This window comes from Amblyomma americanum, chromosome 1, assembly GCF_052857255.1.
Source record: "Amblyomma americanum isolate KBUSLIRL-KWMA chromosome 1, ASM5285725v1, whole genome shotgun sequence".
NCBI lineage: Eukaryota > Metazoa > Arthropoda > Arachnida > Ixodida > Ixodidae > Amblyomma > Amblyomma americanum.
In genome coordinates this window covers 453989178-454004591 of record NC_135497.1, presented here as the reverse complement: position 1 = coordinate 454004591, position 15414 = coordinate 453989178, and the positions used below count along the sequence as shown (strand labels likewise).

Genomic DNA, 15414 nt, shown 5'->3' with positions numbered 1-15414 from the left:
TTCATAGGTGTCAGATTGCTCTGAATGAAAAGGCACTGCTTGATGATGATAATTAAGAAAATGTAGAATGTGTAGTTGTTCATTTAAAGAATTGAAACAGTTTAAACAATGAAAAATGCTTGCAAACTTGTCAAACCGCTCAGAATGGGAAGACTAACCCACAATGCTATTGCGTCATACCCGTAAGGCGCGGCTTAAGTGTCCTCTCCATGTTTTTTTTTTTGTGGGGGGGTCAGTTGCGGAGTGGGCATGGGGGGAGTTTAATCCTCATTAACCTCATCTCTTTCTTGCGCTACCACCACAGCCCAGTGTTGACTATGGCAGCGCCCTTGGACTTATCTGGAAAGGGGCTGTGCAGAAGAAATTTAGGCCTCGCTATGCGAGAAAGAACGCGCAGTTTGTCTTAATTTGTGTTGTTAATTAATATAAGGCTGCTTCTGTGTCAGTTTGTAAGCAAAAATACACTTCCGCATCAGTTCATACTTCACGAGTTCGTATCCATTGCAAGTCAAAACGAGCCTGTAGCCAAAACGAGCCTGCTGCTTAACAGGTAAAGCCATCGCTAACGTGTAGAATAGTAAGCGAGAGCGATAAATGACATTTAGCTACCGATTCGAGAGAGTTAGGGTGCCAAGAGGATCGAATGCGAGTGATTGATGGCGACGGCGTTTTTGAAGTGAGTTGTTTAGAATGCAAATAACTCTTCTTAATTAGCATGCCGGTACTCAATGTGTGGTGTTCGTTTTCATTGCTTACCCGAGGCGGGCTATGCTTTCGTACAGGTGCGGTCATAATATGGAGCACGCGTTATACACAGACCAGCTATTGCTTGTGGTGCGATCGCCTAAATACAAGCACAAGAAAAAGCTTATCTTCTCTACAGTCGCCACGAGAAAAGTTACACGTTGAAGCGTGGACCTTACTATTTCGGCCGCTCCTGTGCATGAGCCTTAAAAGTTTTCGGAACACTAAAAACACGAAAAACGTGCAATTCCACATCGCCCAGAGGCCCAGCCAGGTATTGATAGTACAGCCTGCAAGCAAGATGGGCACAAGCACCTTTCCCAGAAACCTTGGGGTGCTTTCCAACTTGTTTTTATTGCACGGTGCACATTGCTCGAGCGCTCTGCACAGGGGTGACGCAGACTGTGCATTTTGCAGGTGGCACAGGGAAGTACAATGCTTATCCTTGAGTTCGTGACCGCTTACTTGTACTGCATAGCGGTCGGGCTTTATCGTATTTCTGTGTTCCGAAAACCTCTGCGCTATGCTGTTCACCAGTGAGGAGTCTGCCTTCTAAAATGGAGCAAGATGACGCATCTTTTGTCCTTGGCGTTGGTCTTCCGTCTATCTGTTCCTCGCGTGCTGCGGTCGGTTGTCGCTGTGCGCGCTATCGTTGCTTGTGTGTAAAAATTGTGACAATTGTGTGCATGACTTGTTGGATTGGTTGGGGAAAAAACTATAGCTGTGCTTTTGTCTGTAGAGTGTCATTTGCACGTGGTGGTTACTATATTTTGTCGACAGAACGGATTTGGTTTATTCTAGTGGGCTTCCAGAGTACATGAGGTGGCTGTTCAATCAGGCCCTCCGGTGCATGCTCTAGTCGTGGGGTGCGGTCTTTCCATTCCCAGTTCCAAAGCCCAGTTGACGGCCTGCAGTTAAGACGGTGGGTCCAGGCTGGACGCGGCATCCTCCCACTCTTGCTCGTTTAAGAGTTTCCGACCTTTCTTCAGTTTCAAATTGTTTCATTCGAATGAAATGTGCTTTAAATCTGCTTTTGTGGCCCCGCAGAGCTTACAATAGGGGGTGTAGACTCCTGGGGAAGCCCTGGAATATGGTGGTTTGGAAATGTGTCCATTTGCAGTTTCCACCATGCCACCTGTTGATGTATGCTAAGGCTTTTTTCAGTCGGCGGGAGCATCCTTCTGTTGTTTCTATATTGTGTAATTCCGTAGTAGGTGGTCAGGGTCTCTCTGGCCAACCGCAGGACCGGCTCTTGCATTGCCAGGTTAGCGAAACGTCGGTCTAAGTTGCAGGCCACCTCATTCCCGGGGTACAACGTGTGGGCTCGAACCCATATGTTTCTAATGGGTTTTGTGTTAAGATATTGCTCTTTTAGGATTTGTCTGACGGGCTGTCCAGAGGCCAATGTTGCCGCGTAGAGTGGCAACGATGGGTTTGGTATGGCGACAAGAAGCTTAGCCGTGGGTATGAGGTTTGTGTTGAAAAGAAACCAACCCTTCCAGTGTGCCTTTGATTCTTAGCTGTAGTCTATCTGACTTGATGCTTACAGAAGTGATTTTTGCCTTTAGGGCATTCGTGATGGCAGTGTGGGTGACATTATCAGTCTTTCGTGAGGTCGAGTGCCAGTATAGCTTTAGTGTTGGCGTTAGTCAGTGTGCGTATTACATGTTCAGAAAGCTTGAGCATTATAGCTTGCATACATAGGTTGGCTTGGAAGCCTGTCATCACGTGCGGGAAGAGATTGTGCTTGTCCATGTGGTCCTGTAAACTAGATAGCACCACACGCTCTAAAACCTTCCGTGAGCATGAGGTTAGGAATATGGGCGTGAGGCTGGTTAGTGAGTTTCTTGCCAGGCTTGGGTATGACTAAGAGAAGTACCTTGGTGTTTTTCCGGGTGTCTGGCAGCCATCCATCTTTCCAGCAGTTGTTGTACTCTGTGATCTCCTGAATAGAGTCCTTGTCTAGGTTTCGGAGTATTTTGTTGGTAAGCTCATCTGCTCCTGGTGCAGAGGATGTTGTAGTTATCTGCATGGATGCTATTACCTATGGTATTGTTTTGTCTTTATCATTTTAGGATTGGGGTTGCTGCTGTAGTTGCGAAGAGTTTTTTTAAAATTTTGCATAGGTGTCGTTTCTGCATTTCCTTGATCATCTCTTCGTCATTGGGCGGGCTTCTATGCACTGTTTGTGTTACTGTTATCTGGGTCTAAAATGTATCTTAGATTTGTTCTCATTATTGTTTCTCGAGCATGGCTTTCGATTTGTCTCTCTAGTTTGGCTGTTCTAACCGTTAGTTCTTGTTGTGTTTGTTTCAGCCATCTCTTTTGTAAGCTGTTATGTGTCTGACACGTGTAATAACATACTATCAGTGGCTTTGTTTTCTGCTTCTATCCCTATAGTCTTTGTGGTGTGCTCTGCATCCTTCAAGAGTCAGTGCACTCTTTTTGTTCAATCTTCTCGCCATCTGCATTGCCTTGCCTTCTTTCTTATCCCAGTTTACCACTCGTGTCTCCCTTCTTGAGTGTGCTGCTAAGTAATGGTCGCTTCCTAGGTTCTCATTTATGTTTCTGCATTGTGCATGTGTGATGTTTTAGCATAGGGTCAAGTCTGGGCATGTGTTGGCTTGCGCACTATTTCCTATCCTAGTTGGCACTAGCAGATCCATCACATGTGTAGCCATTGCCTCGAATGTGTTGCCAGAGGCTCATTCCTTTATTTAAAATTGTTCTGTAACCCCATGCCATGCGTTTTGCGTTGATACTATCAGGGGATTCGTTTTGCTTATTTTTCTGGCTTCATTCATGGCTTTCATTAATATAGGACTCCGCTTTTGGGGTTGCTCTATATATCTAGAATGGAGTATGGGGCCTCGCTTCTTTTTTTTGTGCAATGAGCTCAATCAGGGGGTAGCGTGCACCATTTCATTCTGTGTCGTGCTGTATTGTCGTCATATTTCTGGGGACCAAGACAGCCGTGAGTGGTCTTCGTTCCTTAGCATTTTCATGTTTTACGGTCGTGAACTTTTACTTTTTAGCGTGGAAGCACTGCTGCACGAGCAATCCCAAAAAACCCGAGGGGACTATAAAGCCACAACTTATTTCCCTCGAGAGATACTGGTAACTGCCATTTATTGTCAGAGTTGCCGTGAGGTGAAAATTTGCTTGCCCCATACCCAAAATCGGATTAGGGCATTATGTACATTGACTTGGAGTTAAGGATTAGACAAATTCTATTTCTACATTTTTAGAGACGTCGGTAGCCCTTACAGGCTGCCACGTGCTGTGGTTGAACCTTGGTTTAGGATGCCCCACCTGGTTGCTGCCGTATTGGCTTGACGTACGAGAAACCTCTGTACATCTCCTTACTCGCTGGGCAGCGGGTGTTCCCACTGTGTCACGCTTGGGTTGTCTTTTTTCAGATCCAACTCTGCATGCGGGCAGGTCCATATTACATGTATGACTTTCGGTTAGCTTGCACCACGGGCATTTGTCAGTGTATTGTACAGGGCAGATCTTTTGAAGCTCATGCAGGTGTGAGCACGTGCCTGTCTGCAGCCTTCTCTAATCTACCAACTCTTTTGGTTAGTTTTTTGTGCAGGGCAGAGTAGCACTTCCATCAGTCCCTGTAATAATCTAGGATATCGCAGTATGTCGGAATGGCAGGTTATATGCTTGGCCCACCCCTCAAAATTAACTTCGCCCAAATCGAGAATTGAGTCGACCCGCTTTCGCACGTCTTGATCGGTTTCACTGTGTTATATCCTAATCATTTTTTACCTTTGTTTCTTGTAGGCTTTTTTCTTTTGAGAGGGTTTCAATGTGGAGCTGTAGGTTCTCCCGTTTTCTGCAAAGTTCCTACAGTTCCATTGCCATATCTCCACCAAGCCCTGCTCCATAATTGGTTTTAAGGAAGAATATGGGCTGTGCTGTGGGATGACATAAGGCTAATTGAGTAGCTGATGGGCAACTTCAATACCAGGGCAGGCAAGAAGTAGGCAGGAGACCAAGCAGGGGGAGTGGTTTGTTAATATTCACAGTACACAGGCCTCTACCATTTCACCTGCGTTGAAATGTGACCACTGCAGCCAGGGTCGAATTAGCGTCCAGCTGAGCTGCTGTGGCTCTATGTTGCTGTAGTAGCTTGTTGGTTGCATTTGCAAGTACTTTTACTTTTCTGCTAATGCGTTGCGTTGATCTTGTTTTTTATGTTTGCTTCTATTTCCTCAAATCTGTCAAATCTGCTCGTTGCAAGCACGGTGCTGCCTTTGCTATTAATGTAGTATGGTGCAGTTGTACATGTGTAAATCTAGTCCATGGAAATAAATGGAGTCATCCCCAAAGTCGTAGATTTATGCCTAATGCTTTTTTTTCTTTTGGCAGACTGCAGTTTTGCAAGGTTGCATGCTACAGGAAGGCCCCAGTCAATAAGACGGCGAGACCACAATTGCAGGTTTATTAAGCACACTCAAGCGCTGTGGTAAGTTTTCACACTCCAGGCGCACAGGTCTACTTTGACAATATTCAGGCTTTTGTAATGCAGTCATTTAAGGAGCACACGAAGGCACTCTCTCCCCAACAGTATAGGTCGACACATAAAACTGCAATAAAAGTGACAAAAGAAACGTACTAGGAAACAGCAATTTATTCTATGGACCAGTGCCCTCCTGTACCATGAACTCTCATAATGAAGCAGTTCACCCACAGGAATTTTTAGGCTGTTTTCATCCACAGTTGGACAGCAGCTTTCATGTATTGCACTTGCAAAACGTTGAATGCTGAATATTAAAGAAGTTGCTTCCTTGCAGCAGACGAACCACTGGTGGTGCCATGCTGCAGGTCTTTGGTGCGCACATGTAAGAGAGAGCCAAGCAAACACGCATAATTAGTTTAGCTGTAAGAGAGGTTCCTTTCCTTGCAAAACCACAGTGCAAAGACGAATGCAATGGTTATGTATCTGCCCTTTATATCTCTATCCTTCAAAGCTGGCCTGTATTGCTAGCTGCATTTTAGTGACAGAATCACTATTTTCACCTGACTCAGCTTAAAGGGACACCGCGAACAACTCTATTGTTACCAAAATCCAATATGTGGGCATTTCAAAGAGTTGTTTGTCCAGCAGCAAAAGACTAATTTATTGCAGAGATTTGGATTCTGAGTTCAGAACGATTTTCCCACCACTCTGATTCAAACTCTGGACTCTCTGATGATGTCACCTCCAAAAAGTGACGTGAACCATGATGTAAATGCGGACTCTGTGATTGTTGACTGCAAGCGGAGTTAGCAGCAGCCGAAGTGAAAGCAACCGCCGGCCAGACGTTGAAGGCATCTTTTGTCGCTTCGTTGACACCAGCAGCTGGTATGGATCCCGTTCCCAATAACAAAGTTTTCGCAATAAACTCTGTTAACTCCGTCCTGCATTTCCCCAAACTTAGCCCCAGAGAGTACACAATGCTTTTGAGGACTTATGAAACTGGACTAGCTGGATACCAAGAGTATTGGGCACTGACGAGTTGGCAGCAAACGAGCTATCGCCTTGACCTGCAGGGTGCGGTCGTATGTTACTGCCGAGTCTCTCTCTCGACAGCGTCGCTCGAACCTTGGAACCCTTGTGCTCACTAGATAGATGGATGTCGTTGCATGTGCCGTTCCTAGCGCCGCTAACCATGCGCTCCGTGGAAAGAATCTGAAGGAAGGCTTCTTGTGAGCACTGCGCAGGTGCGTTAAGTGGCGGCTGTGATGTGTCTGCACCGTTGAATGACAGGAATACAGTAAAATCTCGTTGTACGTTTTTTTTTTACTTGCGGGAAGAAACATTATTCAAAACACCTCATTTTTCGAGAAATGTAACTGCTGAATTGAGCGAAAAAAACATTTGTTGACAATTTCACTTTATAAAAACGCCGATTGGCATTTCTTGGCACAAGAGCTGAACAGATCCTATTCCAGTGCTCTCTGAATTTAGTCTGCGTTCGTGCTTTCTTTAGCGCGGAAGGAAGTTCGTAACGCGTGCTGTCCGTCACTGGCAGTGACGAAAGTAACTAAGATCTCTGCCTTGCAATTTTCGGATGCTTCACCCCTTCGCTTTTCAGTACTGTGGGAAAGCCACTGCGGCAGCTAATTGTCGCAGTACTGCTTTTTAAGCTGCATGTCCAGGCGCGCTCACACTAGCGGGAAGCTTCCCGCACCGGCACAGCGTCAACGTCGACGCTGCCTCGCAGCTCCTCAGAATGACGCTCAGACTGCGCGCGTTTTCTCGCTGCGGTTGTCTTGGAATGTGGAGAGAGGAGGCGCTGAGGGAGGACCCGAACGAGCAGAAAGAGAAGGGGATAGTCACGTGACACCAGAGAAGATTGGAAAGCGCGCCCTTTTCTCGCGTCGTCGTCTTGATCGTCTGCTAGCTCCCCTCCCGTCACCCTGGCAAAGCAGCCGCCGAGTGCCCGGCCGGCCGGCCGGCCGGACGCGCGCAGCCTCCGCCTCCGCCGACGGGGTCACTGAACTGGGACCGACGTCACGGTTCACGGTCGGCGCCCATTGGCTGTTCTCGTCAGCGGCACGGGAAAAATAGGTACAGAACCCATCGCTCTGCGGGACGGCAGAGCAGGCTGTCCGCGGGAGAAAAACCGGCTTGCGCGGGAAGCGGCACGCGGAAAACGTCCTGCGTTGCGCGTTTTCCCGCTAATGTGAGCGCCCCTTCCCAGACCCGGCCAATTCATATACAAGTTCATCGCTGTAGTTGATAGAAGCTTCGCCTCGTTTCCCTTATGCACCGCGAAGAAACCTCAGCGTTTCTCCTCTTCATATTGGGACCCTGCAGAAATGGCCATTGCGAACGTTAGCACGCAGTTTTTATTTTTTGTTCTTGATGGCGGCGGTGGTGCTTCGCCTCGTTGCATTGAGACACCGCAAAGAAGCCATCACAGTGGGTGACTGCCGCAAAAACACGTCATGTGCCCTCTCATTCGGCCCACTTGTATGTTTGCACATGTGCGCTTGGTCAATAAACGTATCATACGACCACAATTTGTAAAAAAAATTTAAGCGTAGTAGCCGGGAAATCGCGTTTCTGGGAACATATTAACCGGAAAAAATATAGTTGAACTCTAAAGACAATTATAATGTCCATGATTTTGAGTGTACGAACCGGGAATGTATCAACGAGGTTTTACTGTACTGACAAACTTCGTCCGAGGAACACTTGGAAAACGTTTGGGTTAACTGCTGCTCCTTACTTGTAAATCATGGCACATCAAAAATGAAACCACACAAACACGAATCGCCAGACCAAGGATACTGAAACGATCTGCCTGCCTCTGGCGCCACCAAGTAAAAGCTGTCTTTAACTTGCAAAATTCAGACTGCCTTTTTCACTCTTCGTTGTATGATAAAAGTGCACTAGCATTTGGAAATGACGCTTGCTTCAATACTCAGATGCGTAACCTTCATGGGCATTTGTCAGCTTCATAGATAGTGTTATTTTGGCGATGTCATCTCACCTGCACTTGCGAAGTTGGCCTGTAGCAACGATACCTATATTTCAGTTCTAGCTTTTTTATACGTTCCAAGAGGTGTTTTTTCAGCGAGACTGGTCTTTTTGTCGTTAGGACCTGGCATTCTATCAATACTAGCCAACTTCAAATTCTCCTCTGCATCCCAAGAGACAACTTTTCCAGAAAAAACAGCAGATAAGAATAGAATATTACAGCACGATAAAACTTAAAAAAAAACGCACTTATGGTGAATTCCAATTGCAGGCCCGGAGCTGTCTGCACGCTCTGTGACAGAGCGCCTCAATCCGGCGCAGAGCGCGCGACCTGAAATTGCGATTGGAGTACACTTGCTCTGGCCAGAGCATGCAGGCCAGAGCATGTAGGGCGCCGCTATCGCCGCTGCATAAGAACGTCACGCAAACCTCCGGTCGGATCCGCCGATTTCGGCGGAGCAATCTCGGCTCGGCAACCGCTCCCTGTCTACGGTTGGAATTGGAAGACGCGATCCGTGCCTCAGATCTGCGTTTGGAATACAGTTGCTCCGAAAAGAGCAGGAAACGTTGCTCCAGAAGTGCTCCAACTCTGCGATTGGAAGTCACCATTAGTAACAATGGGCCATGGTCTGCGGCAACTTGCATTGCTCCGCTGACGAATCAGCAGTCAAGAAAATGAGCTTTTTAAAGTCTCACTATCTCAAACAAACCACAGGCAGCAAAATTCGTGACATTGTAATTTCGGCTCGCAATATAGCTTTTTATTGCTTGAAGAACGGACTACTTTTTCATCGAGTAGGAATTCCGTGTGATGGCCCTGAAAGTGGGCCCTAATGAAAGTGTTAAAACAGATTGAATTTTTAATTTTGCTAAATATACATGCAAGGCCAGCAGTGAAAGTTTAAAATAGTTCACTAAGAGGGAAATAACTGTTCATGTAGATAAAGGTGAGGTGTGTAATTACCAAATGTCAAGTATGTTGGAATGACTGTAAAAAAAAAAACTCTTTAAGCAGGCATCTTTTTGGAACTGCAGCATAAAAAAGTTACTTATTCTAGTTCATTGCACAAGCAAATATATAGGAAAAATAAGTAGCAAAAAAGGTTTTTCAAGAAAAAGCAGCTAAAATGATTTGAAGCATCTATGAATGCATAAAGCAGTCGAGAGGGTTACTATCTGCCAAATTCATACGCTGACAGGAAGATTTCCAGTTATAGTCCCATGTGAGGCAAGCCTTCAATGTTTACACATATAACTTGATCCCATTGTGGTTCAAGAATTCTAGCATCCTTCCCTTGCTATTGTTGAGATGACACATGGCACCATAGAAACCAAACCTCAGTGTTGGTAGGATGTAAACTGAAAAAGTAAATGTCACAAAAATCTTCCATTTACTTTCCTGTGTGTCAAACTGAAACAGTTAGCTTTGGTTTCGCGAGACACTTTTAATGCTCCAACTTTGCCTTCATGTTTGGAACGGTGTAATGGGAGCATGATTTCTGAATGATTTGCAAAAAAAATTAAGATTGCAATAAAGTTTGAAAAATTCTTTTCCAAAAAGGTGATGGGGCGCTTCTACCCTTAGGTTTACAATGCCATAGCATTAGAGATCCCTCTCGTGCTTTTTTTTCCCTAGGTTTTTGCTCACAAGCCCAAATGGCGTTACGTTACTGTGTGACATGCAGGAGTGTTGCAGAAGCAGTTCCGTAGTGCCACCTGCCATGGTAGGCAGGTTATGAGGACGCCACATGATCATTTGACCTCTAATGGCCAATTAATTTTCGCCCCCCCCCCCCCCGCAGTACGCAAGTTGTGATAACAAATTCACGTGATCTCACTCGACCAATCAGTAATTAGATTGCGATGTCACAAGGTCACATGATCAGTCTCTACCAACCAGGGATTTTTATGACACAGAGAGGTGCCACTTTTTCTGAAGAAATTGCACCTTTAAGGCTATTGCATTAATATGCAGTTTTCAAAGCAACCTCATAACATAAGCTTTTAAGGCCAAAAATGAAATGCACATGTTCCTATCACCAGCTGATTTCTGCAAGTAAACTGCAGGGTTTGAAAAGTTTCTTGAGATTAGACCACACCGCCATTCACTTTCAACAGGGTTCTTTATATGTGTGCAAATTATGAGCTTGAATAGAGTGGCTGGGAAAACTTTGAAATGCAAATTTTGCAGCAGTGGATGAGTCTGTTGCAGAACCATCACCAAAAAAGCCAGAATGGTCCATAAGTTAAATTTTTACCATGAATGAAAAAATCGGCAATGAGCAAAACTTGTCAAGACTATGGTAGAAATGAAAACATCTTGGGTCCAATTTCAATTCCGCATTAAAAATCGCATGAAATAAAATAAGCTGCAGTGAAACCTTGTCAATAGTGTATCAGACTTTGTGACCGCTTAGCAAAACACTGGCATAGAGGCAACAAATTTTTGGGCGCATGTTTTTTTCATTTGGAACGATGCTATGTAAATAAAATTGTATATATGAGGACATGGCGTTCGCTTAAGCCTGCTGATAATTTACGATTTTATCCTCATGCCGTTTCGATGTGAACGCTGCATGGCAGCAGTGACATACGCACATACATGATGTGTCCAGTTCACAGAAGGCTTGCAAAAAATAATCGTTCAACTATTGGGTAGGCTTGCATAACAGTTGATGTGAGGTGAAACGAATAAAGCAGTGACCATACTGCAGTTTTTTTTTCATGCCTTGCGCAACCTGAGCGCCTTGTGTACATCACAGCTGTCGTTTAGCACTTGAAACCAGAACAGCGAAAAAAAGGCAGTTATAAATTATTCACCGCTTGTTGGCGCAGTCCGTCTGCATGGCCATTTTTCAGTGTGCTGCGCATCATTCGAAAGTGAGAAAACAACTCAAATTTAGTTCTGTACTCTTTCAACACAATGTGTTTTCAGTTGGAACTCTGTTCTAGCAGATTTCTCAGAAATCGGGTTAAGCCTCATTTCTACCCAAAACTGCAGCTTCTGGAAAATATAACTTGCCACAACACAACGCCAAGAGCACTGCACGGGTATTAGTGGATGCCTTGTACTTGTTACAGAACTGCATTTTTAGCGCTTGGTGTAACCTGAAGGTAAGTTCGAACAGTACATTTTCAAAGCGAGAGGCCTAGACAAGGTAGTGTCCAGCGTCATTGTATGACCACTACCAATGCTAATGACATGTTGAGCCAAAAGCTGGAACAAAGGAGGAGCCAAAGAAAGAGGAAAGGCCAGCAGGGTCTCCATGGCTGCTGCATTTCCTGCGGCATTGAATAAAGGTTTAACGAAACAAAAGCAAGCAGTGTCCTGTGCATCCTGTCGTTTGTTGCTAGGAAAGAAAAACATGCACTAGATAGAGGTAATTTATCATTGTTGGTAACAACACAACATTCCTAGCTACAAAACTTGAATAGCCTGCTCTGTACCTATGTTTGAACATTAAGTTTTAACATTCCATGTTCAAACTTACGTAATGCCTCAATAGAGGCCTTTAAGGGTAAAATAATGATGACGACCTAATTTTTTATCCTCCGAATTCTGGGCGGGGGGGGGGGGGACGAAAACAAAGAGCCACCATTTTGCTGGATGTCCAAGGGACAGGGCGGACACGGGTGGATGAACTGCGACGTGTCGCTGGCATTTTGTCGAAGGAATCGGTGTAAGGGAGGCAAGTGGTAGTAGGAACAGAGAGGACCACAGGAAGACACCAGTGCACTCCTGTCAATAGCCCCAGAAACTTGGCAGCAGCAGGAAAAGTCATAGCCAGGACCCGTCGACGACATCCTGAAACGCCGTAGGCTTAAAGGGGCTCCGAATAAAGTTTTGGCATGCCTACGATGTTAAAGGGCGCTGGTCACAAATATCCTCCGGCTAGAATTTTTTTAATGCGTTTTGTGGAAGCTGAGTTATCTGTAGACAAAATTTGAATTTACGCATCTTTGCACCTTTCTCCTTTCTCTCGTCACTTTTTTGCGCGCTGAAATGTTGGCACGCCTCTTTCGGTCCCACCCACTCGGTGGGAGAGGGGGCGGAGATTCCGGCCGCGGCCATGGGAGGTGCGTGACGTCATGGCAAACTAATAAAAGACCTTTGCTGCTGACGTAACGAGCTTGGGTTTCAGGCGAACACGCGGCACCGCAGGTTGCCGCGAATTTTAAATATATTGTAAATGATTGGTCCGCTTTTGAAGTACTGTGCGCGGCATGAACACTCGGTGGCCTGTACTCTACATAATGCAAGGCGCTATTATAAGGAAGCTCAAATACCCTTTTCAGGAACCTTTTAATGCAGCCAATCCAAGGGAGCCTCTCGGCAGCACGATCCCTCTGCCCATCGGTCCACAGGCAGAGGCTCTTTCATTTTTATTCTTTTTCATTCCTCACCATAATTTATGTCCATCGGCGGCTGCCACCTCCACGATTGAATGGGGCGCAATAGGCTTGCATCACTGGTTCAAGGGGGGAGGTCCACGACAGCACGGACCTAGTGTCCGATGGCTGCCACCTCCATGATTGGATCACCCGACCTCCGCTGCGCTGTCTCCCTTCACAGCTCGGCGACACCACGGGTTCCCGAGAATCCGCAGGGACATTCTCACAGGGGGATGATGGTGAACAGTGCTTCACCATGGACCCGAGCACCCGCGCTTCGCCGTGTCCGGGGAAAAGGGGTTCCTGGTGGTTGAGCCGATGCCGAGTGTTTGGACCTGTAAGGCCCCTCGGCGAAGGCAATACACCACTTTGTCCCCAGCTTCCTGTAGACGGCACCTCCGGCCTGACCCGACTGGGGGTAATCTGTAGTCGCCTTTTCCTATCCTCTCCTCTATCTTTCACTTTCCTACCCCTTTCGCACAACTATCCTTCCTCCTACTCACTTCTTCGTTTTTCCTGGCAGCGAGGGTTAACCTTGTGTGACCAACCACCGTGCGTTGCACCATATTTGATTATAGTTAACTATAATCAAACGCATATAAAAACACAAACATGCCTTTTTTGAATCCAGTGGAATTGTAGAGGACTTATTAGAGGACTTATTAAGGTGTATTGGTGGCATGGGCAGGCCTTCCTTGCAAATTCCTGTCTCGTCGCTTAGTTGGGCTCCATGGTGGGTGGCTGGCACCATGACCGAAAAACTTAATTTTTTATGGCTCCCCCACTTTAAAAACAAGATCGCTTTCTCAAAAGAGGGCAGAACGAGGAAGACGGCTTCTTTCAAAAAAGTAAAGTAACTTTTCCAAAATATCACGTGATCCACAGTGAAGATGATAAGCAGGCAAGAATAATATCCCCCTTCCTTGTGTCAATCTGCTTGACAGAAACATTAGGCATTGGCTATAATCTCTCAAAAATGGCCAGCGGCGATTTATTGCTTGACATGTGCGACAATGTCCAACACTCCAAGTTCTCCAACCTAACGTCCATAGCGGAAATCCCTGTCTCCGCGACTTCTCATCGCTCACTTAACACTGCCCAAGGCGTAATATCCGAAAATGATTTTGTTCACATCACCGAAAAAGAAATGCTCGAAGGGCCCACCGACCAAGACGTCATAGATGTCCACCGAATCAAAATCCAGAAGGACAATAAGGAAATAGACACCAAACACTTGATCCTTACGTTCAACACCAGCACATTGCCCGACACAATTGACGTGGGATATTTTAAGGTTAATGTAAGACCATACATTCCCAACCCTCGCAGATGTTTCAGTTGTCAAAGGTTCGGCCATGGCTCACAGAGTTGCCACGGTCGCAAAACTTGCGCAAAATGTGCTTCGAATGATCACCAGTCTGATGGATGTGACGCAGCCCCGCACTGTGCAAACTGTGAAGGAGAACATGCTGCATACTCCAGGGCGTGTCCGACCTGGAAGAAAGAAAAAGAGATAATCACCATAAAAACAAAGGAAAACATTTCATTTAAAGAAGCGAGAAGGCGTTTTGCGCTTACAAACACATTCTTTTTCACAGCAAAACAAAACTTCGCTGATGTGGTGCGCAGGGGCGTAGCACCACACAGCAATCCGGCACCTGCCAAGGCCGCTTTCACAGAGCCTATGGCAGGACCATCGACGCCCCAGGCAGGGTCAGCGAAAGCTGCCCTGTCATTGCCAAAGCAGGGAGCGCCGGTCCATGGGTCGGCATCCCGCAGGACTTCCCCCCGTCAGGGGAGGCCTGAAACTAACACAACCGCGGCTGCGCGGACCTCCAGCACCTCTGGCGAGGTGAAGAATGTAACCCCCAGTCCGCCCGTTCTGCAGCACCGGAACAGCTCTTTTGAGCGAAAAAAAGACAGGCCCCTCATAACGGGCCCATATCTAAGTAAATCCCCTTTCATTTCCTCTCAAAAACACAAACATGCCTTTTTTGAATCCAGTGGAATTGTAGAGGACTTATGCGGAATTACAGTGACATAACACATATTTTAGGGTGAAAGTTACCCATAGTTTCATGTTTTCAGGAGACCAATCTTGGTCCACAACATGTGCATATCCTGAAACATTATAAAACTTTTAGACGCGATCGAGAGCAGGCAAATCGACTCTTGGGAGGCGTCGCGATTGTCGTTCAAAGCGGCGTCCCTGCTCAAGAGATCAAGCTCATTACAGAACTTGAAGCGGTTGCAGTCAGCATCATCACCTATAAAACACTAACAATCTGTTCAGTATACATTCCTCCACAATTTGCATTAGTAGCCCATGATCTACAACTTCCAGAGCCATATTTGGTAGTTGGGGATTTTAACGCCTACTCCCCTTTTTGGGGAAGCGAGCGCTGCGACTCTAGCGGGCAAACCATCCAAGATTTTATTCTCAAAAACAATATGTCTTTTCAACACGAAAAAGGCCACATACTGCTCTCCAACCTCGGGCAATATGAGCTGTTTAGATTTGTCTTTTAGTTCACCATCTGTTTTTAACGATTTTAAATGGGACGTTATCAACAACCCATATGGCAGCGATCACCTTCCTGAATTAATAGTTTGACATCAGCACCAGAAATCATCCCAACTAAACCGCGACATTGGAAGCTGCATTTAGCAGACTGGGAAATTTGAGCACAGGCCAATTTAGAAAATATGCGTAAGCAAGGCAGCAATGTGGGCTAGTTGGTTGTACATTTTAGTTTGAATAACGCGCTACACACTAACAAAACGACACCGGAACGAAG

At 46.0% G+C, this 15414-nt stretch overlaps 1 pseudogene; it reads right to left on the bottom strand.

Moving 5' to 3' along the window:
• The window catches only part of LOC144125817 (uncharacterized), a 38582-nt pseudogene extending 35806 nt beyond the window's left edge, over nucleotides 1-2776 (bottom strand).
• Nucleotides 2777-15414: the final 12638 nt, after the last annotated feature.